This window comes from Acomys russatus, chromosome 27 (assembly GCF_903995435.1).
Source record: "Acomys russatus chromosome 27, mAcoRus1.1, whole genome shotgun sequence".
Taxonomy (NCBI): Eukaryota; Metazoa; Chordata; class Mammalia; order Rodentia; family Muridae; genus Acomys; species Acomys russatus.
In genome coordinates this window covers 54,910,883-54,934,380 of record NC_067163.1, presented here as the reverse complement: position 1 = coordinate 54,934,380, position 23,498 = coordinate 54,910,883, and the positions used below count along the sequence as shown (strand labels likewise).

Below are 23,498 nucleotides of genomic sequence, written 5' to 3'. Positions count from 1 at the left end.
TTTATGTGGTTGTTTCCTACTCCGTAACATAGGTATAATGAGAAGGCTTGTTTAATCCTTTTCTCAGGTTCACATGACAAGAGAAATGGATAACTCCCAGCTCTAAACTTGCCTTTGATAGGTATCACTAAATGCTGTGGCTTCCATCATTGTTGGAGATGTTGTTGTAACCAGGGCTTCTTGTTTACTGCCAGGAGTCTCTCTGCTCTCCCACAGGCTTCCTTGCCCTCTCTGGAACCTCCTCAGTCATTTGGAGGAATTGGCTGCTCCTCCAGGGCAATGTGTGTTATGTTCTGATGTGCTTTCCTTCATGGATCAAAAATATAGAATTTTTTCTTTTTTCAATTTTGATTTGTTAGAGTATAAGACATAACTGTGAAATGTCTCTGTTGCCATGGAATCCTAACATCAGGCTTTTATCTTGATATATATTTTTGTAGCATTTGTCTTGGTCCCTCTGTCTCTAAGCTGAAGTAGAGGAATCTTCCTTGATGTCACTTACCCTTTCTATCGAGTGCCTTATTGGTGTCAACGTCCTCCAGATATAACCAGTCACTGCTCAGCCACGAGCAAGAAATGAGATCAAGCTTTATAGAGTGCTACTGCCCTTCTTAAGTATTTGATGAGATAGGGTCAGAGATGGTTAAGAGCACTTGCTGCTCTTGCAGTGGACCTGGGTTTGGTTCTCAGCACCCACATGACAACTTGCAATGACGCATAACTCCAGGTCCAGGGAATCCGATGTCCTCTTCTGGCTTCAATGGGCATTAAGCACACATGTGGTACATATACACACGTGTAGGTAAAGCACACACACACACACACACACACACACACATACACACACACACACACACGCATTTGTACCTATATGTAAATGAAATCTATAAACAGACAAACAAACATTACGGAAATAAAATGCGTTCTTAGACAATTTGTAAACTTTATCATTCCCTACAGAGGAATCCTGCCTAAATCCCCTGTGTCAACAAGGCCCAGTTGCTGAAGACAACACCTACACAATTCAGTGAACACCGAGATGTGAAGCTAGTGGCGAAATAGAGCCTTCACCCTGTTTTAGTGTCTTTGGTACAGGAAGGTACTCTGGATGCTACCAAAAGAGAAATGTGTACACCAACCCAGCCACAGACTTTTTGATCAACAAATCTGTCCCGCCTGCAAGATATGCTATGACGATGCTGGAACAAGCTTTTGGGAGTAACCAACCAATATCTGATTTGACTTAAGACCCACTCCATTAAATGGAATCCATACCCGTTATTGCCTGAGTGACATAGTTGACATCTTACTATTTCCTTGTCATTATCTCTTATGCCTTGCAGCAATTGTAAGAGATCTCTAACCATCTCTGTTGCCACATTTCCCATTTCTCTGATGACTCATTTGACTTGGGTCACCAATCTCTAGCCATTCTTTGTCTCCCTTACACTGTCCCTGCCAGTCTTTGTCCTTGTTGCTCCTCTCACTGTTTCTAAGGATGCTCCACCAGCTATCAGTAGGACTCTCCCTTTTATCTATCTTCTATCTCTGCTCAAACATCTCTACAGAGACACTATCTTTCTTACTCTCTTTTTTGTCTTACTTGTAAGTATATTCATAGCCCTTGTAAACTTGCATTGTATACATTGTCTGCTTCCTGTTATTAACTCTTTCATAAGAAGCTATTTGAGTTTATTTCTTCAATGCTATAGCTTATGTTCCTTGAAGAGTACCTAGCACACCATAGACAGTACATACTTGGTGAATGAGTGAACCGAAAGACAAATGATATATTCTTAACCAAAAAGATGATGGTATAGTTACTCTATTGTTTTTCAAAACACTGTAGTAGAGGAAGGGCAAATAAATGAAAGCAAGTATTCTTAGAGCTAGAACCATGGGCCTGCTTTTGTAATCCCCAATATTATCACGCCAGTGGAAGCAGATGAACTAATTTCTTGCTCTTGCGTACTTGAACGTGGATGTGTGGGTCACATCAAGCCATTTTTAATGATAGATATGAAAACTAAAGATAGGAATACCCAGATTTCACTCTTGTATCAAAGTCTGAGGAGGTGTGGCAAAGCAATAATGAAGCCAGTATGGACCACATTGTACATTACAAGGATGCAGTCATTGTCTCTTACTCACAGAGCCAAAGTTGTTCCTACCTGTTCCTTGCGTCCAGAAACCCTTCTTACTCATAGCTGTTTTATTGTGAATAGGTTCCTTGACCATCAACGATGGACTGAGGAGTTTCCATGTGGATGTACAGTCCTCAATATAAGAAGCTTTCAACAGTCATTCCTGTAGCTGGAATCCCCAAATCTTCACTTCATTGACTCTGCAGCATAACCAGGTTGGTTGTGAAGATGTTGTCTTCATTATTTTTTCCAGTGCTATGACAAAAATCCCTGATAATGTAGGGATTTTGCTCATAGTTTGAGGGTCCATCAAGACAGGGGAGTAATTGTAACATGTCACATGGTATTTATAAGTGAGAAACGACGAGAAATTAATCCTGGTGCTTAGCACACTTTCTCTTTTTGATTCGAGTTAGAACCCCAGCCTATGGTGCAACTCATATTTATAATGGGTCTTTCCTCTTCAGTTACCGTAATCTAGAAACCACCTCCCTGACACATTCAAGAGATTGTTTCCATGGCAATTCTAATCCTATCCAGTTGGCAATCAATATTAACCATCACAGATGCAGTAGATACACAGATACATGGCTAAAAGACTTGGAGTCAGATGCTGAGTCCATATGCAATGAGTGTGTGAAGTGACCAACTGGCTGGATCAACCATAGAAAGGACAGTTGTCCTCCCAGGGTCTGTGTTCTCATGCTTGAAAGGTCAAGAGGATATTTGCTTCCTGCTCCCCTTATGGCTGCCCTGGAGAGGAAGAAATATTTTCAAACAGCTTTTACTTCCAATTAGCACTGGACTGGAGGGTTTTGATGATGTCAGAAGATGAAAGACAGTGCTCACAGCTCAGCATCTCCTATTGCCTCAACAGAGACACTATTATTATTCCATAGCATGTGCTAATAATGAACCATCTTATATGATAAGTAAATGCTGTATTCTGTTGATATATATTTTTCTTTTTGGAGTTCAGCCAATTTCTTGTTTGCCAAGCTTTGTACTAGTCCTATTTGGTCTCCCCTCCCACTTCTTTTTTGGCAATATATTGTGTTTCTTTTAAAAATAAGGTCAGAAGCTTAATCATGCTATGGCTAGAATTTGAGTAGTTTATAAACTTTAAAGATGTCAAAAAGACCAAAGCATTATGTCATCATCACCTGCAGATGCCTAGAAAAAGGAACAATGAAAGTATTTTCTGCATTGTCTCTACAAGCTGTTTAACATTTGCACAGATGTTGATAGTAATTTTTTGTATGTTCAATGCAGACACAATGTGTATGTGTGTGTGTGTGTGTGTGTTGGTGCTAGTGTTGGCGTTAGACACATAGCCTAGGCTGAACTAGAACTCACTATGTAGATTAGGCTGGCATTGAACTTATAGAAAACCACCTCTACCTCCCAAATACCAGGATTAAGGTGTGTGCAAACACAGACAGCTGTTTTATTGATGTGTTTTTAAAATTCATTTATTTATGTACTCACTTTATATCCCTATCGTAGTTAATAGTATTCTTTAGCTGTCCAATTGCGTGATGGTTTCGAGTATCTTAAAGGCATGAAGAGATGCATTGCCACCTTGTAAAGATGGTGCTAAATATGTCTGAGATATGACTCACTCCTCTTTGGAGAAGGAAGCTTAGTGGGAGGGAAACATTTCCAGGCATCTCTAAGGCTGCATGGAAGGCAGAGTTCTTCATGAATACCCTGTAATTTTTTGTTGTTGTTATTTATCAATCCAGTGGGTAGTTACTGCTTGTTCCCCTTTGTACCAGTCTCCATACCACGTAGGCGTTTAGGGAAGACTCCTCTACCATACAGACTATTTCTGCTATGTAAAGAAGTTTATGGTAGAGTGATGAGGAGGCCAGAGCACTTCTGTGAGGCTCATAAAAAGATTGTCCTGTGTGGGTGCTTGAGAACCTTGACAGGAGAGAGAGAGAGAGAGAGAGAGAGAGAGAGAGAGAGAGAGAGAGAGAGAGAGAGAGAGAGAGAGAGAGAGAGAGAGAGAGAGAGAGAGAGAGAGAGAGAGACTGAATTGGCACACATTTGAGAAAATTCTCACTTGTGTATTGAGGTATTGATATATTTAACACCGTGATCCTGATTCTGTGCAGCCTCATGTCTTTATTTTTCTCACTTCACACACACACACACACACACACACACACACACACACACACACAGACACACACACATGCGCATGTGCATATACACATATTTAAGAACAAGAGAAATCTAATTGCCTCATGGAACAGAACACTTAAATAACATAGTGTGCTTATGAATTGGAATTCTCCATAGTCACCAAAAATCATACTGTGAATGATTTGGCTTGGGGAATGTGTTCATCATATTTTAATGCAAAAATTAAGAGGATGATATAAAATATATCAGTTTGCTAATGATGTGCTCTTGGTTTGACCCACTGTAAATACTGTGGTAGTCAATGCCTGCCTTCCCCGACTCTTGCACCTCTCCCCCTAGTCCACCTGTCCTGCCTGGCTCTCAATCTTCTTGCAGTTTTTATTGCCTTCAAACATGCTGCCAAGTTTACTCGTTTCTATTATTTCTTACCATCTATATCTCCTGGATACATTACTAGGGGCAGAGATTTTTATATATCCCATTCACAGTGACTCCCCAAGAACTAAGAGCAGCTGAGGTCCTATACATACCAGCTTAGAATAAACAACGATGAGCAAAGTAATGGCAGAAATGTGCTTAAGCTATAATATGACTGGCCATACTTTCATTTTTCTGAATTTTACACTTTTCTATGATAAACGTGGATTTCCTCTGTAATTAGAGGAAAGAAAGGGTACCCGTGAGTTCCTCATAGAGACCAAAAGCGGTCATCTTTGAGTAATGGCAGAATGTATGACTGAAGAGGGCAGAGTCCAATCCTTCTGCATGGATGTAGAGAGATCTTGGTGACTGTTGTGTCAGGTCTGGCTTCTGGGCTTCGCTAACCACTGGGTCTTAAATCGGCCTTTGTCCTCTTCACCCATCTCCTCCATCATGTCCTTCCCGTGTCCACGGGCTCATTCTGGATTCTGTGCTGATGATGCTAAGGTCTGACCCATCCTTGTCTCTGCCTTCTTCTGAGGGTTTTAATTTCTGTATTTTCTTCAAATGCAACTTTGTAGTTTGCTCTTTTTTCATGACTTTCTGTGCTAAAAATGGCCTCATCTTCTCTCAAAATTTTCTGGCAGCTGTGGAATGTACCTGGCTCTCAGTGTGATGCCCCCAGCTGCAAGGCAGCCGTGTTTACCAATGCACTAGCTAAAGTGGCCAAAAAGCTACCAGCAACGGCAGCCTAAGGAATCTGGCTGTCTATTTTAAGCCAGAAGCCAACCATAGAAACGTTTAGCGAACATATGCTTTTCTTGTCTCGTGTGTTACCTTTTAATTTTTTTTCCCTGCGAGCACATGACAAGCTGTTTAAGAAGAAGCTTTCTATTTTTTGCTTTTCTTGTCTTCAGTAGTGCAGAGGCCCCTAAAGTCTCAGAGTTAATTCTACATGTTTCAATTAATGAATACTGAGATTCCCATTTAGAAAATAGACATTTTTTCTGACCCTTCACAAGTGGCATTAGAGCAGTTGAGAGTGACCTGAGTGCCTTCAGAGACATTATATATGTATACCCATATATATTTAATGTCAGGTATTTATTAATATTTAAAACACTAATAAACTAAAGTGAAATATTCAAGATCCAACCTGGCTGCTGTAACCTCCTGTTAAAATTGTATCGTTTTGTTCAGAGGCATAGATTGATTTTGAGGAAGAAGAATATTACATATCAGAGTCCTCAATTCAATAAAGGCTTATTGAGATTCTGCTGTTTATTGCTGCAGCAGGCAGGTGAAAGAAATTGTGGGAGTCAGCCAAAAGCGGCCCATGAACAATACAAGCAAGAAAGAACTATTTTTGACTATTTCCAACATTGTAATGGAGAAAGAATTAGGAAGCTGTTAGTAGGTTTAGACTGCAGAAGGGAGGAAGCATAGGATCCCACGTGAAGGTAAGGAGTTCAAGAAAGGATAGGAAGAGAGGCTTGTGTGAGGCAGCCTGCTGCTTATGTGCAGGACTTCAGGGAGCAGGCAGATGAGTGGTGGGAGATGAAAAGGCAGGTGTCCTAGTTTCATTCCTGTTGCTGTGATAAAATACCTTAATCAAAAGCAAGTTAGGGGATAGAAGGGCTTACTTTATCTCCCAGGCTGCATGCCATCACGTTAGGGAAGTCACAGCAGCAGGTGCTGGAAATAACTGGGTATATTGTATCTGATGTCATGAATGCACACTTGCCCAGTACTCAAGCCTTTTCTATTATTATACAGTATAAAGTCCCACGGCAGCAAGTAGTACTGCCCACAGTGGGCTGGGTCTCTCCACGTCACTCATGGAAATCGAGACAACCCCTCACAAATATTCCCATAGGCCATGTGACCTGGATCATCCTTCATGGAAATTCCTTTCCCAAGTGATTTTATCAGGCTTAGGAGACCATGTGGAAGGAAGGCTTTCAGGCTGGAGGAAACACCCTTATGTTCCACCTCCTTGCCTTCTGCAATCCTAACGGCATGTTTGGACCAGACCCTGGATCTTCATATTTCTTCAAACAACTATTGAGAAAAGAAGGGTAAATCTTAAGTGACTGTTTTTTTTTTTTTTAATCAAAGCTATGTAGTAAGTAACCAACATGGTTTTACTAGAGTCCTTGATCCAGGCTCTAAGAAGTGCACTAGAGCTGGGACTGTGTGGCAATTTTCAGAATTTTGTCAATATGCTCAATATACTGTAGACGTGCAGCCAGCATCCTGATTTTCATGCTGCTTGCGTTTACTTTACTGTGCACAAGTTGTTTCATAACCAACAAATCATCACCCATATGAATTTTAAATACTTCGAGGAAAGTCTAAACATGGCCACCGCAACTTTATACACCTTATTAGTATTAATGTTAATTATTATTATTAGAGTTTTCATAGTATTTCAGTAGGGTATTCGTTTCAGGGGTTACTTATAATGATTACATTATTTTAAGTAGACTAGCCGTTTAGATGTGTAGAACTAAGTAAGTCTCTGTGTTGTGATTTATTCATAAAGTCATGAATCGGTCTAAATTCTCTTGTACTATTTAAAACTTGAACTTGTTCTTCACTTTCTTTCTTTTTTTAAAAAAAAAAATTTAATTCTGAAGTATACTCAGAAAAACAATGAGGGCACTCATGGCAAATTTTTGATTATCTTTCTAGAATTGTGTATTGTGTGTGTGTGTGTGGTGTGGTGTGGTGTGTGTGTGTGTGTGTGTGTGTGTGTGGTATGTGTGTGTGTGTTGTGGTGTGGTGTGTGTGGTGTGTGTGTGGTGTGGTGTGTGTGTATATGGGGTGTGTGTATGTGTTGTGTGTTGTGTGTGTGTGTGTGGGTGGTGTGTGTGTGGTGTGGGGGTGTGTGGTGTGTGTGTGTGGTTGTGGGTGTGGTGTGTGGTGTGTGGTGTGTGTGTGTGTGTGTGTGTGGTGTGTGGTGTGTGTGTGTGTGTGTGTGTGGTGTGTGGTGTGTGTGTGTGTGTGTGTGTGGTGTGTGTGTGTGTGGTGTGTGTGTGGTGTGGTATGTGTGTGTATATGGGGTGTGTGTATGTGTTGTGTGTTGTGTGTGTGTGTGTGGCGTGGGGTGTGTGTGGTGTGGGGTGTGTGTGTGTGTGTGTGTGGTGTGGTGTGTGGTGTGTGTGTGTGTGTGTGTGGTGTGGTGTGTGGTATGTGTGTGTGTGTTGTGTGTGTGGTGTGGTATGTGCGTGTATATGGGGTGTGTGTATGTGTTGTGTGTTGTGTGTGTGTGTGTGTGTGGCGTGGTGTGTGTGTGGTGGTGTGTGTGTGTGTGTGTGTGTGTGTGTGTGTGTGTGTGTGGTGTGGTATGTGCGTGTATATGGGGTGTGTGTATGTGTTGTGTGTTGTGTGTGTGTGTGTGTGGCGTGGTGTGTGTGTGGTGGTGTGTGTGTGTGTGTGTGTGTGTGTGTGTGTGTGTGTCTGAGATGGGGACTCAGTGAGTAGAGAAACAAACTGGGATGTGATTGACCTCAAAGTCCATCTCAGGGTGATTCTGGAGAAGCCTTGACACTGAAGGGGCAGAGGGAGGAGGGCAATTAACCTTAAAAAAGAGATGCTGAGGGCAAGCAATGGCCTAGTAGGTTAAGGATTATGGTCACCTAGCTTGATGCCCTGACTCTGGTCCCCAGACCCCACGTGGTAGAAGGAGATAAGCCATTCTCTGACCCGCGCACGAGAGCTTTGGTACACACAAATGAATAAATAAATAAAGTAATAAAAATTAACGGCGACATTCTAATCCCGCCATGTTTGCTGTTTGCTTGTTTTAATAAAAATAGAAGCCTGTACTTGTCAAACCGCCTTTCCTTGTGTAGATTAGCATGTTTACACACTGGTCAGTCTTTCTCTCTCACAGTGCCTCCACCTTCCGATTCTAATATTTTAAATTGTAAATTCTTCAGTTCCACTTAACCACTTTCATCTTAAGATCTTAGCCTTGATCTGCACTTTAATTACATTTGTTTTAAATATTTAGTTCGATGGGGAAAAAACCCATGATCACTTATAGAGCTTAATACTTTTCTCACATGTTTTGTTGCGTTTGAATTCCTGCCGATGCTTTATGCTCGTGTAATGAAAATATATGGCTAGAATAATATTCCGCTCCATGCTCTGGCCTCTGAGTTACCGTGATTTATGGCCCGAGATCTACACATTCTGTCTGATGGAGCAGTAAATGATCTGTTCAGCTTTTTGAAAATGCTCCTCATTTGAGGGGCAGACATTAGGTTTTGGGTTTCAAATGCCTTTTCCTTACTGTCATTTAGTGGCTGTGCTGCATGAAGGGCCTTGCCCCCTTGCTCCATCAATCATACATGGCTCAGGGGAGGTGTCACAGATGTAAGTCATTCATTGTCACTCATTGCTGCTCTCTCATCGTATTGATCAAAACTTAAGTCACCACATTCGTAATATTCCAAGGCTGGTTGGAGATCAACACACTTTGGAAAGAACGTGTTGGCATATTGGGTGAAACAGCTGAGTAGAATACAGAGAAGTAGAAGAAATTAAAAATTCTTTTTTCATGAGAACCGGAGCATGTTATTGAACTTTTCTGGGGTTCTGTTCCCTTACTGTGAGTTAAGAGTGACAAAGGGGACACTTTTTTTTTTTTTTTTTTGGTTTTTCAAGACAGGGTTTCTCTGTGTAGCCTTGGCCATCCTGGACTCACTTTGTAGACCAGGCTGGCCTCGAACTCACAGCGATCCGCCTTCCCACCTGATCCCCAGCACTTTTCTGTGGCTGCAGACAGCTAGTAAGGAGGGCTTTGGAGCTAAAAAAGAGTCCTAAGGCACTATCTCTGCCTCCAGTGTGGAGACCTGATTCCAGGAGCCTCAGATGGCAGCAAGCACTTCCTGGTACAGACAGGGACAAAGGGAAGACTTAAAGGCCATAGAGTTATAGTTGGTTAAGCAACTTGGAATGACTCTGGAGGTAAAATAACCTTTGAAGGAGGCAAAATAACCTAAGTGGGCACTGCCACACAAGAGCTGTCATGAAAAAATAGTCTAAAAAGGGAATCTCCAGCCAGAAAGATGAAAAGTAGAGAAATAAGTCTTGGAAAGATCCAGAATGTGGTATTGTGAGTATAGATGCTGTTAACCTTGTCCTGGTGAGGGGTAAAGTGTGGAGAAGTTGAAGTCTCGGGTTTGGTTAGTCAGTGGGTATGCTCTTTCTTCCTGAAAATTATTATGATCACCAACGACACAAGCACAAACACACTGCTTTATGAGATGCGTCGGAGTACTGGGGATGATCTAGGCGAGAGCTGTGCTTTATTAGGTTACCAGTTCATCCTTGGTTCTGATAGCATGTGGAATTCTGTTCTAGACTGTGGTTCTGCCCTGAGGGTGCAGTTCAGTTGTGAAGTCTGGAAGAAGTCAGACTCGGGGACTCCAAGATGGGCTGTGAGGAAGGAGCAAATATCCATGTTTGAGACCCTTGTCTTCCTTTCTTTCGTTTGAATGATTTTCTGCATGTTGTCTTAGGAAGCAAACTGCTTATAAATACACATCTTATACTTAAAAATACTATATTAAGAGCACGAAAGAACCATTTTCTAAAAGCTCAATTCAGCAGTGAATATTTTGCAAATAAATGCCTTTTATTTCCACAAATACTCAAATTTATCTACCACGGTGATTTGAAGCTGAGTAAAAATGCTATTTCTTTATCTCGCAGTCCTATAAAACCAGCAAAATCTTCATTCGGCTTCTAGATTTACAGCTTTGAAAAAAAATGTTTTCAAGAGGAAATGCCAGTGTGAGTTACTTTGGGGATGAGGAGATCGGTATCAAGAACTACTGGAGCAAAATTATTTCACTTCAGAGCACCCAGCCTGGGCCACTGTGCCAACACCTGGCAGGATACAGCTTGTGGCCTGGCAGTGGAGTCCCTGTGATGAGAGTTGTCATTCCTCATCTTGTATAGGGAGTGACATTTACCTATCATGTTAATACTGCCAGAATCTGCTCAAATCCGTGTCTGGAAGTTATGTGAGGACCATTATCATCCAACTCAGGAGGAGAGAACTGACTCATGGTAGGAAGGAGAGGAGGATGAGGAGTAGGGGGAATAGGAGGAGAAGCAGGCAGAAGGAGGGAGAAATGATAGAGAAGAAGAGTGAGGAGGAGGAAGGGGAAGAATTATGGGAGAGGAGGGGGACATGGAGAAAAAGGAGGGAGAATTAAATAGGAGGAGGAAAAAGGAGGAAGAGGGAAAAGTGGAGGAGGAAGAGGAGGGGGAAGGGAAAGAGGAGGACTGGAAGAGGAGAAAAGGAATGGGGGAGGAGGAGAGGGAGAAGGAGAGGGAAGAGGAAGAACCTTTGTGAGTTGTGTTTAATCAGTTCTCATGCCTCAGATGCCTTCCTGGAGAACTGAAATCTCTCACGTAAGAAAACACAGCATCACAATTTCCCCCAAGAGTTTCACGTAATACAAGGTACCCTACACTCCCTTCCTCTGCCCCAAGGAACCGGGCTTTGTCCTTTTACTCAGGGATAGAGCTGGGGAAGCATAGGGAAGTGTGGCCGTCCATCCCCAGGCACATATGCCTGGCATGTCAAGGAAGCTTTTCCCCTCGGCAGGCAGGCCTGTCTCTCTGCAGCCTGCACACGTGCGTGCTGTGCCACTTGGAAGGGAACCCAATATAGGAACCCCTCATTGAGAGAGAAAGAAAATTTAGGGTGTTTAGTCATCGACTATTTTAAAATTTTAAGATTTGCTCTAAATATATTTACTTGTAGTGAGTGATTTTCAGTGATTTTTGGCTTTAGAGTTTTAAAGATGGGAAAATTAAAGAAAAAAAAAAAAAAAAAAAAACACCCAAAGGAAACTTGAAAAAAAGAAATAACATCTTATCCTTAAACTACAGCATAAAACAAGCTTTTTATTACTAGTTTTTAAAATTAGCATACAAAGTAATGGGGTTCATTACAACATTTGCATATATTCTTTGTTCCTGTAGATCACCCTCCTTCCCCTGTCCCCTCCAGTGTCGCAGCCCCCTCCTGCTGGCCCCCCTCCTTCCCCAATAACCCCTGTGCTTTCACGTCACAGGCGTTCTATTACTCCCCCAACTTTACAATCCCCTCCCCCAGCTTTCCTGTTTCATGACCCACAGATACAGTTATTTATAACGTCCAAGCTCTAGGATGCCCCCCAGAGGAAGCCTGTGGAATTGTTCTCTGGAATCTGGCTTAGTTAACGTAATGATTTCCAGTTCCATTCAATTTTCTGCAAATGTCATGATGTCATTTTCTTCACAGCTTAACAAAATTCCACTATGCGTATGTACCACATTAAAAAAAAAAATTTGTGTGTGGATAGACATTTTGCCGGGTTCCATTTCTTACCTATTGTGAGTAAGTAATTCTGTAATAAACATGGAGGCACAAAGACCCTGTGGTAGGTCTTAAAAGTCGTTCGGAACTATACCCAGCAGTAGTAAGCTGGGGCATGTGGCAGTTTCAGTTTCAGTTTTAAAAAAGAAACTTCTATACAAATTTCCACACTTGGTTGCACCAGTTAATACCCCAGCTAGCAATGGGTAAGGGTTTTTTTTTTGTTGTTGTTGTTGTTTGTTTGTTTGTTTCCAGCAGCTTTGCCAGCATTGGTTGACATTTACTAGAAGATAAGCTTAAGATACAGTAGGTACAACCCTGCTCTTCAGTCCTGGATATGGCGGGGGGGGGGGGGGAAGGGGGTGTCTTTCCTCAGGACTACCATTCTCTTTTTAAGATGCTGATGTGGCTGTGTGGAGGAAGCAGCTATGAGTCACAAGAACCTTAACAGATGCAGACATCACATCCCTTTGTTCTGTGCTTCTGTTCCTAGGCACCAGTAGGACTGGAATGTCTTTCCTTTCATCAAAATAGGTGTGCCCAACACTAGAATTTGTGCCTCTGTGGTCACCAAATTCTTGGGAGTGGTCATGGCTCTAGGAGGTGTGTGTGTGTGTGTGTAAGACATTAATTGGGAGGAGGTTGACAGGGCAGCTCCCATGCTCCACATGGACAGCCTTGTCAGCTCCCATTTTCTCACAGCGGATGGTAATGGACCCAATGAAGAATATGGTTAGCATGTGCCATTGCCACTGAAGGGTGGAGACCGGACAAAGGTCTGCAGATGTGTTTACTGCACGCACTTCAGCGGCCACCTGCAAATGCAGCTGTTTTCTTTATGACTCAAGGTTTTCTATCAGGAAGGAGAAACTCAGAGCCCACTAATAGGCTTTCTCATTGGAGGTGGTATCATCCAGGGCAGTCCTAGCTGCTAACTAGTTAGGATGATGCAAAGCTTTTTAACCTCAGTGTCACACCTGACCCACCAGCTTTGGCTTCTAAATCAGCAAGAATACCAAGGCAGTAAGGTGATGCTGCTGCAATTGTTTGGGTTCATGAATCTCAGCAAGAGCTGGGCCTGGGAAGAATGGACAAGGTCAGTTTTATTTATTTGTTTTGTTTTGTTTTGTTTTGAGACAGAGTTTCTCTGTGTAGCCCTGGCTGTCCTGGACTTGCTTTGTAAACCAGGCTGGACTCGAACTCACAGAGATTCACCTGCCTTTGCCTCATAGACTGCTGAGATTGTAGGTGTGCACCACTGCACCCAGCTTGAGAAGGTCAGGTTTAAGTAACAGTAGACACGGTTGATCTATGGGGGGCAACCTCAAAACACCTAACCTCTAATCCCAGCGTGAAAGCTAGGAAGGGAAGTGAGGATTTGCTTATTAGACCTTGAGACATAGGATGAAGTGCAGACCTTTAAGTGACTTATAAAGAGATCCATTCCACAAAGAGGCCTGGAACTGACTGACCTGAACATTGAGAAGTCAAGACACATTTGTGCGTCCATTGGTGAGTGGCAGATCCATGACTTCTGGTTGAGGTGTAGATGCACCTCTCTTTTGGTTTCATGGAAACGGGTAACCATATAGAATTTCTCTTGCTAACAGAATATTCCATGTGTTTATCACATTATTTTTTTGTTATGATGAGTGTAACATGAGAATGGAGTATGAACACCAGTGGACCCTTTACAGTTCAAGCCATGGGTGGCTTAGAAGTGTCTCTGTAACAGCCTGAGAGGTATTCAGAAGGCTTCTTGGAAAGTCCTGACTGAAGCATGAGCCATGGCCCTGGCTCTCCCACAAATATTATCTGACAGCTGCATTCCTTAGATGCGAGGTCATTTTTCCACTTTGAATTTTCACTTTATAAACAACTGTTTCTGGTGCTTCCTGGCAAGCACTCAGGAGACATTTTGCCTCATTTTATTGAGACTCTGGGCTTGCTGATAGATATCAGGAGGGACTTTCTATTTGGCCACTCATTTCCATACTCTCTAAACAGAGTCTCTACACATTTTCCAGGCTCTACATAGCCAATGGAACGATACTCAATGGTCTACAGTTTCTGATTAATACAGTGGGCTGTGTGTGCTCCCTGGGGGATGAGGACATTGCACCACAGTGTGGGGAAGTACACTCTATGTAAGACCCTGCTATTTTCCTGCATGCTGAAACAAGAACTGGGGGAATATTCACTGATGTTGGCTCCTAATTCTCATTTCTGGGGCCATCGCAATTGACGTTGAGTATAATGGGAGGATAGAATTGCCTTTAGCTACCTAGAGCCCGCCAACAGCAGGAGGAGGGCCTTCCTTCAACACTTAGTATACTCTGTATGTGGCATATCAATTAATTCAGAATGTCAGACATTTTGAGTATAATGAGACCAGGATATTCTTTTTGGAATATGGTTACCCCTCCCTGGTCAGGAAGAAACTGGGAGGCATTTTCTTTTCCCACAATTTTGAAAGATTGTAATCTTCAGGAGGATGTGCCATCGTAGTGTTACAGAAAGATATTGCAGTTGAACCCTGCTTCTGCCTCTCATCAGCCATAATTGAAGGTTGTAATTATCTCCAATTTGCAGATGAAGAAATTCAGGCTTAGGAGGATTAAGTAATTTGCCTGTAGGTTGGACAGTTAATAACTAGGCCTGTAACCCCAAGTTCCCTGGTGCTCAGACTAGACTCTTAGATCTATTGAACCTTTATACCTCATTTCTCTTCAGCCTTACAGCAGGATGTGTAGGAACACAGTGGGTCCTTTAAAGATGAGCACATAGAATTATCTGTAGGAAGATGAACTTCAGAGATCAACAGATTGACCAGTCCCTCAGCCGTCACCTGGCTACATCCCAGCTGTAAGACTGGGTAAATCATGTAATGCCTTTGTGAGTCAAGTTCTCCATCTATAGTAGAGGGACAATAACAGTGCCTGCCATAGTGTTGGCTGTTAAAGCATTCCATCAAGTTGACTGCACTTAGACTGAGTCAAATATTTGACTAACATTCAGCAAATGTGAGCATTATTATTTTATTTTTTACCATAGTTTATTGTCATCTCAGGCAAGAGAATGACTTTGGTAGGCACTTGGTGGGTCCCATCTTGGACATGCACTGCTGGAGGGTCATGTTGCTTCTGGTGCCATGGCTAGGAAGACAATTCTGTAAGCAACATATTGAGCAGGTGCCAGCAAGCTAGCTACTACAGGAGAAGCTGAAGATCCTGCCAGTCATCAGCCCACCACTAAGATATAGATGAGCTTGGTGTGTGTGTATGTGTGTGTGTGTGCATGTATGAGTGTGTGTGTATTTGTGTGTGTGTGTGTGTGTGTGCCTGTGAGTATGATTGTGTATGTATTTGTGCTTGCATGTGTATGGAAGTGATACTCTTATTATGAAAAAGGAAAACATAGTCTTAAAACCAGTACCCAATTTTGTTGAAAAAAAAAAAAGACTTTTATAGTAATTTTGACCATCGAGGAAGATTTTGTTCAAATATTTTTAGAGTCACTACAAGTACAGGGATACAAGTTCTGGGAAATCGTATGACTAATTGTTTATCCCTAGAGAACATTCAATTTGTTGGAAGTCCAATTTGTCACAGAAGGCTTTGTAAGAGCTCGAATTGGCAGTGAGAATGCTTGGTCCTGCGGGCACAAGCAGAGAATAAGGGCACCCAGACAGCCAGGGGAGCCCAAGAAGAGTCTGGCTGAGTTGGTTCTCAATGACTCCTTTTCTTGATTTTTCTTGGCAACTGCTGCCTAGAACATAAACTTATTTAAAAAAGTATTGTGAACCGAGTGTGGTGATGCACACCTGAATTTATGGCACTTGTGTGGTAGAGGAAGGACAATGAGGAAATCAAGTCAACCTTGACCACATAGAAAGTTCCAGATCAGCCTGGACTACATTGGACCCTGAGACAAACAAACCCAACCAAGCCAAAACAACAAATGAAGTGCTATTAAGAGAACTATAACTATATTAGTCCACTCTGCTGCAACAAACTGTCAAAGATGAAACGGCTTAAGCACAGTTTGGAGGCTGTGAAGCACTTACCTAAGGTGCTGGCCTATTTGGTCCCTCGTGAAGACTGCTGATAGCTTCCTGCTACTTGTGTGTTCAAATGGTCTTGCCTTGGCACTTGGGAGATTCAGCCTCCTCCTATAATCTCTTCTTATAAGGGGACTAGTTCATAGGGCCTCATCTAAACTGAATTACCTCTTAGCACCAAAAAAGAAAAAAATCTTTACATTGAAGATTAGGGTTTCAACGTGTGAATTTGGAAAGGGTATAAGTATTCAGCTTAGAACAATAATTAGTCACAGTTCTGTCACTTTTCTGCATAAATAAGGATTAAGGTTGGAAGGTAATTTGAGGAGCAGCTAGTTATACCACAGCCGTGTTGCAGGCCATCTATTCAGTGCCTAAACATCAGCATCAATATGAGGTCCTTGACCTTGCGTCTAAAGAACCATATACAGCAGTCTCTGAGTATCTTGGACAGATTAGCTCCAAGACTCCCAGAGACCATCAAATCTATGAGTGTGCTCAAGACCCTCGTTTAAGTGGTTTGATATATGTAACCGAAGTATTTCCACCATCTTCCTTTGGCCATCTGTAGGTTTCAGTCACCTTATAGTACTTTATATGATGGAATGCACTATAAACAGCTGACGGTCTGTAATATGCATAAGAACACAATGACCAAAAAGACTTTGTGTTGACAATTTCAGTAGAGTTACAGTTTTGTCTTGTATATTTTTAATTTGTAGTTAGTTTAAAGACAGACACAAAACCTATGGATTCGGAGGATCAGTTCTAATTTCTCCTCCTTGCTGCTACATGCACTTCCTTTCCTAGTGTGGCCCCCCTCTCCTTACTGCCCCAATGCCTAGAACATGGGAGACAATTTTTTTTTTATCAGATAGTATCTTGTCCTGTTCTCAAGATATAGTTTGATGCAGCTTGGCACTCTTTCTTTTTGCTGCAATTGATGTATTTCCCATTGGATTTTGACGTCAGAAATCAACTAGTAATGTCTTTAAAAGTAACTCATCTTTTCATTCAGGTTCCCTAAAAGACTTATTTGTCTTTTGTATTCTGCGGTATCTCAATGATGTTAGATGTGGGCAGCATCCCATGTTCCAGGTTAATGTACTGAGGCTCAGGATTTTACTACTCTGAGTTGGCTTCTTTCATCAGGTGTCATTTCTTCATGAGTTACATCAGATTTATTCTTTTAGGTATTTTTTTTTTTCATTGAAATCCAATTGGCTCTACTGATTTTCAACATCTTATGCATCTAGCCTTTCTCAATCAATTTCCCACCTGTATTGTTCTCTGCTTTATTTTAGATTGCTTCTACAATAATGTCTTAAATTTCCCTGATTATCTGTTCAGCTGTGGTTTGTTTGTTAATAAACACATCCATGATGTCTTAAACTTCAATCAATGTAGATGCTTTTATTTTAAATCTTGCAGCTATTTAAAATGTTTTGCTTAATTTTGAAAACTTTAATCTTAATGGTTTTATATCCCATATCCATTTAAAATGTTTAATTTTGTTTCTTTCAACACATGTAAACTGGAATTTCTGTTATAGAACTTAGTATGGAGTTTTCTAGAGAAAAAACAATCCCTCAAACTAGATCTACTGTATGATCCAGATACACCACTCTAGAGCATCTGGCAAAAGGAGCCACACCATAGAGGTACTTGCACATCCATGCTTGCTGCTGCACAATTTGTGGTCACTCATACACAGACCTAGCCTTGTTGTCCATCAACAGGTGAATGGAAAAAGAATATATGTATGAGATCTATATGTACAGTAGAATTTTATTCAGATGTCTTAAGAAGAATGGAGTTATGCCATTTGTGGGAATAGGAGTAATTAGAGATCACAAGACTCTGAAAGACAAGTGTTATGTGTTTTCTCTCATAAATGTCATGAAAGCAGAAGGATGACTATGGAAGAGGAAGAAGAGGTAAAGGGAGAAGCAGAGAAGGTAATAGATCTCATGTGACAAAAGCAGAGGATAGAGTACTTGGCGCAAGAAGGCTGCCATCAAGGTGATGGGGTGCTGAGACAGAACCAAAGGAGGCACATAAGAGAAAAAGATTATGAGACATAGATAGGAAAATGCCACAGTGAGACTCGTTTCTTTGGATGTTAACCAAAAGATTAATGATAAAAAATTCACATTTGACTCTGATAATTCCAATATTTAAAGTCATAGATGATATGGGATATGTTTTTTTTTCATGTGATTTCTGCTGGGTTTTGCTTTTATGTACTTTGTGTCTTTGAAAGAACAAACTGTGTTTCTGGAATATCTGTCTGTGGGCCTTTGTGACCTCTAGCTTGATGTAAGTCTTCCGTGGTGAGTAGGTATTTGTTACTTCTGGGTTTCTTGGGGGCATTCACAACATTAGGACACTTTAAAGCAGATTTTGAGGGGCTGGTGGTGTTGGGCAATAGTAGAGTATATACTACAGACTGGGTTTGACACCCCCTTCCTCAAAGCCCAACAAACAGACAAGGCTCTTTGTAAAATTATAATGAGTAAGATAATCCAGAGCCAGAAAAACAAAAGGCACACGCTGTGTCTCATAGATGCCTCCTGACTTCAAACCTTAGATTTGTGTGATCTAAGCTTGGAGAACCAGCAGAAGCCAGGGAGCTAGAAAAGAGGCAGGGGAAGAAGAAAAGGCTTAAGGGAGGGAGGACACAGGTGGTATGAAGAGAAAAGGGGAGGAAAGGAGTGGGAGTTTTAAGTGGGGATGGAGAGGGAAGGCGGGGCACAAGAAAGGGAGGGGGAGGAGAGATAAACAACAAATTTTGTCTTGAGGTTGTCAGGGCACATAGGGACTTGCTGAGAGTTGTACTCGAGGCCTGCCCTGTGAGTCAACTTTTGATTATAGATGTTTAAGGTGTCACCCTGACCGTGTACTTCTTCACAAGGTTAGAGACAGTCAAAATTCCTTGAGCCTCTAGGGAACAGCAGTACCACTAGTTTGGTGGTGTGCAAATTTTGGAAAAGGCAGTCTCATTTATAATATGTTCACGGTATTGGCTAGAGATTTCTCATAACGACATTAAAATCTCAGATGGTTGTGAAGTGAACGTATCTTGGATGAATAACAATTTATCCTCACATGATGTAACTATAACTCCTTTCACTCTGCCAAACCCTCCAAGGCTAACTCAGATACTCTATCTTCTGAGTGTGATGGTAAACTTTTCAACCCTAAGTCCAATGTGCTACTCCCTTGGGAGTCAGCACATTCTGCCAAGTTGTTACTTTCTTGCTAGTTTCTCTTTCTTTCTTTGATCTCCAGTCTCAGGATTGCATGCTTAATTTATATTTCTGTATCCTTATTACCTTGAGGAGATAGCTGGCATATTTTTGACTAATAATTAAATGGAGGGACTTAGACTGAGCAAAGAATGAAAACAGAACAGCAATTGGGATGGTACATGAATGAAGGTTCTTTAGGTCTTAAGGGCATGGTTCAGGAAGGTCGGCAGAGTGAGCTGTAGCTGCTGCTGGTGATGTTGGACTATGGCAGGGCTGGCATGAGAGATATTACTGCCTGCAGAGGAGTTGTTTTCCAAAATGTCTGTCTTCTCCTGATACAGGCAGTGATGGGTGCTGTAGAGGAAACTCCAATTCAAAAGACAATGATTTCTACAAATCATGATTTTCCAAAAAGATGGAGCCATACTGTCTTATAAAAAAAATACCACCCTGAAATAGTTTGATTCTTACTATATATATTTTATTCAGTTTGTTAGCAGAATGGATACGTGTCATATTTTTTTAGTCCTTTCCAACTCTTCACACTCAGGTGATTTTTAGATTTTTTTCCAGAGGAACTATAGGAACCATTTTTTTTTTTTTTTAAAAGCTCTGCCTTGGGGCTGGAGAGATGGTCCAGCAGTTAAGACTGTGCACTGCAGCTGGGTGTGGTAGTACACGCCTTTAATCCCAGGACTTGGGAGGCAGAGGCAAGCGGGTCTCTGGGTTTGAGGCCAGCCTGGTCTACCGAGTGAGTTCCAGGATAGCCAGAGCTGAAGCAGAGAAACCCTGTCTCAAAAATCCAAAAGAGTGCGCACATTTTCCTTTTAAAGACAGAAAGAGAGGCAAAATAAGTCATCCTGGTTGCCCAACCCTGAATGGGTGAGGCCATTGTGATTAGGCTTAGGCTTTTGTGGCGTCACATTTTCTCTCTATCCAGCATGAATTTACAACATAAACAGGTCCCATTTCAGCGTTAAACATTTAGTATATGTAACGGCTTTGCCCTCCTGTCTTTAGTTCAGAGTTCATTACTGTATTAGCAGACCGTGTCTTGTAGGGAAGTGATGAACATGTTGGGTTCTGTTACTCATATTTTTATTTGGAGAAACAGCTGGAAAGCATTACGTCCGGTGACGGTTGCTGACTTAGTGACTCAGGTTCCTGTCACGGTGTGGGGCTTCTCATACCCTCTCGAAGCCATCAGGAGTGCTGAACAAGGAAGGTTTTGTGAGAGGGGCACGCCAGGGATTTCAGAACTTGCTGCTCAGGATGAGTGCTTCTGTCGCTGTGGGAGGCGACTGGGCCTCATTTTATATGAACCGTCTAGGCTGGTTTCTCATGGGGAAGCAAAATTCCCCTAGAGGGAAGGAGGAGGAGTCGTCATGCAAGCATGTCAGGCAGTCCCAATTACAGCCACTGTGATGGCTCTTTTTGGTTGTCAACTTGACTATGTCTGAAATTAACTGTGGCTTGGACGCCACTGGTTTCATTGTTATAGGGTGCTTGTTCCAAGTGCAGTGTCATGGTGACCTGCTCAGGCCTCCTGAGTCCGTGTGTTTGAACAGTGTCCCCAGTGATGGCTCATGTCATGGCCTCACGAGCACCGTTCTGAGCTATGGACCTTGTGTTTCAGAACAGCACACGCACATCACAACCCTGTGGCACCCTATGTGTGCTTCATATATTCTAATGACATAGCTCCTGTATTTTAGAATAAATATTTAATATCAGAAAGCTATGCCATATCTCTCTGTTGTTGTCAGTAATGGATCACAGTCAAGAGATGGGGTAATATGCTTTTATTCTTTTCACTACCCGGAATGCATTTAATTTCTTCCTTTATGTAGAAATAGAGTCAAAAGCTTCTACTGTCCTGATTAACCCATAGTGGGCAAACAGCCTCAACCCTCACCAGTAGCCATAGCCATAATGTGTGTGTATGTATGCATGTTTGTAACATGTGTGTATGTACATATGTATGCGTATGTACATCTTTGTGCACATATGTGTATGAGTGTATATGTGCATGCATGTGTATATATGCATGTATGTATATGTTTGCATCAGTGCATACAGTTTATCATTTCTTCGGATTGCTTTGGAAATTTCTCATGCTCCTAACTGTGGATTCTGTATACAATGAATTGTATTTTTCATTTTCAAGTCCCCAAAAAACTGAGGGCTTAGTTATACAAGTAAATACGGGAATAAACTACATTTCTAAAAAAAAAAAATGCATGAAAAATTCATGCATAGCACTATTTGAACTGTCCTTCTTGACAGTTCATTCAAGCAAAACAATGACAAATGAGTAGATTATTTATCTTTGAGCAGCTTATACTTGTGACAGAACTCCAAAGATTTGGGTAAAAGTTAGACTTCCCCCTCCACCTTCCATCCATGCTGTATGGCCTCCTCTCCTTCGGGCTGGCTTTCCCTCCTGTCTTCCTCTGTTTCCTTTCTCTGCCACTAAGGACCTACATCGGGATCTCATGCGTGTCAAGGGACCACTGAACTGCACCCCACTTCCTGCACTAGAAAGTGCTGTGTAGTCTGTGCTGAGATGGAGGTGGGGGATGGGGTGGGGGGGGTGGGGTGGGGGTAAGATGGGGGAGGGGAGGGTTGGGGGAGGGTTGGGGTAGGGTTGGGTGAGGGGCTCTGAGACCAGGCAAGAGTTTGAACCCCCGAAGGTGGCTGTGTGGAAAAGCTATTAGACCTCACTGTGCCTCCATTTTGCCACCTGAAAAGTAGGAATATTAGAGCTGCCGAGCTGAACAAATGAGATAGTTTGTGTGACACACTGAAGGGCGATTCTTGGCATGCAACAGTTAGCAAAGACTAACTTATTTCGAATTTGTATAGTAGTTTGAGACCAGTCTAGGGTAAATTCCAGACCAGTTTGGGGTACTTAGTGAGACTTAAATTTAAATAAGTCAGTGTGGTTATTTATTTACATCCTTATCGTCTTCTTACATAATAGCGAGTTGTATATATTTAAATATATTGCTTTTAGAAACCCAGCAACATGAGGTTTTTCTCTTGAGCACAAGATTTCTTGTCTTATGGAGTGAGCTGCCTCATTTCTCTTTTCCCTTTTTTTTTTGGGCTCCATAGCATTCAGCTTTATGGGCAAATTTATTTGTTTATTATATAAAAATTGGTATATATTTATTTAGTTTTATGATTAAAATGCTTCTATAAATTTATTTCATTTATATAGTCACATAGCCAGCTTTCACCTCATGGCCAGCCAGGTTTCTCTCATTCTTATGGCATTATGAAGCCCTGGAGGTAAGCTGTGAGCCACACAGTGCAGTGTCTGACAGCGAGCTTCTAGAAATGAAATCAAATCAGGAAATGGTCGCAGCACAGGCTCAGGTTTCGAGGACTGTTTATGAGTTGCTCCTCTACAAAACAATCTGCTTCAGCAACAAAAATGAAAAAAGTGTTCACTTTTGGTGGTCTTATTTCAACCTTAATTTTCAAAAACTCAGTTGTTTTTTTTTTTTTTTTTTTTTTTTTTTTTTTTTTTTTTTTTTTTTTAGGTGTAACAAAAACACTTATTTGGAAATTTGATCAGGGTTTCTAGGTTCTCTGCAGCAGTTAGTTAGTGGGGAGAGGTGGGAGGATGGTGCTTTTCCGTGAGGTGTTAAGAGGGACAGCAGATTTCTATGGGAATTCCTGTGACGTAGTCACCATCTGCCAAGAATTCTTGAGCTATGGGGACAAAGCAAAGAGTTTGGGAAGAGAGCATGAACAACAGTGCGTTTCGTTTAGTTTGCATCAGAGCCTGGCCTCTCTGTGCCCCTTGAACTTGGCTGAGCAGAGCTGTCGATCGGGCCAGTCTCTGAGAGAGCGTTTCCCAGTCTTTCACACAAATGTCCCATTGTACAGTTCTCACTGCTTCCCAAACTGACCATAGAGAACGCGCTTGGATGTGGGCGGCCAGCTTTCTCCATTTTTCACATAGCCATAACATCTCTCAAAGAAGATGACATGTCGCTTTCAGCATATTCTACTTTAAGACTGTCATTAGTACTTTTTGAGCAGTCTGAAATACTTTCGACCCTTCCTTACATCTTTTG

The 23,498-nt window shown here is 41.8% G+C and overlaps 1 long non-coding RNA gene across 1 annotated transcript in view; it reads left to right on the top strand.

Annotated features, from left to right (window-relative positions):
* Positions 1-2,229: 2,229 nt before the first annotated feature.
* LOC127210095 (uncharacterized) overlaps positions 2,230-23,498 on the top strand; it is a 66,792-nt gene continuing 45,523 nt past the window's right edge. The window contains exon 1 of the long non-coding RNA XR_007833262.1: positions 2,230-2,359. This is a non-coding gene — a long non-coding RNA (uncharacterized LOC127210095). The remainder of the gene's footprint in view (positions 2,360-23,498) is intronic.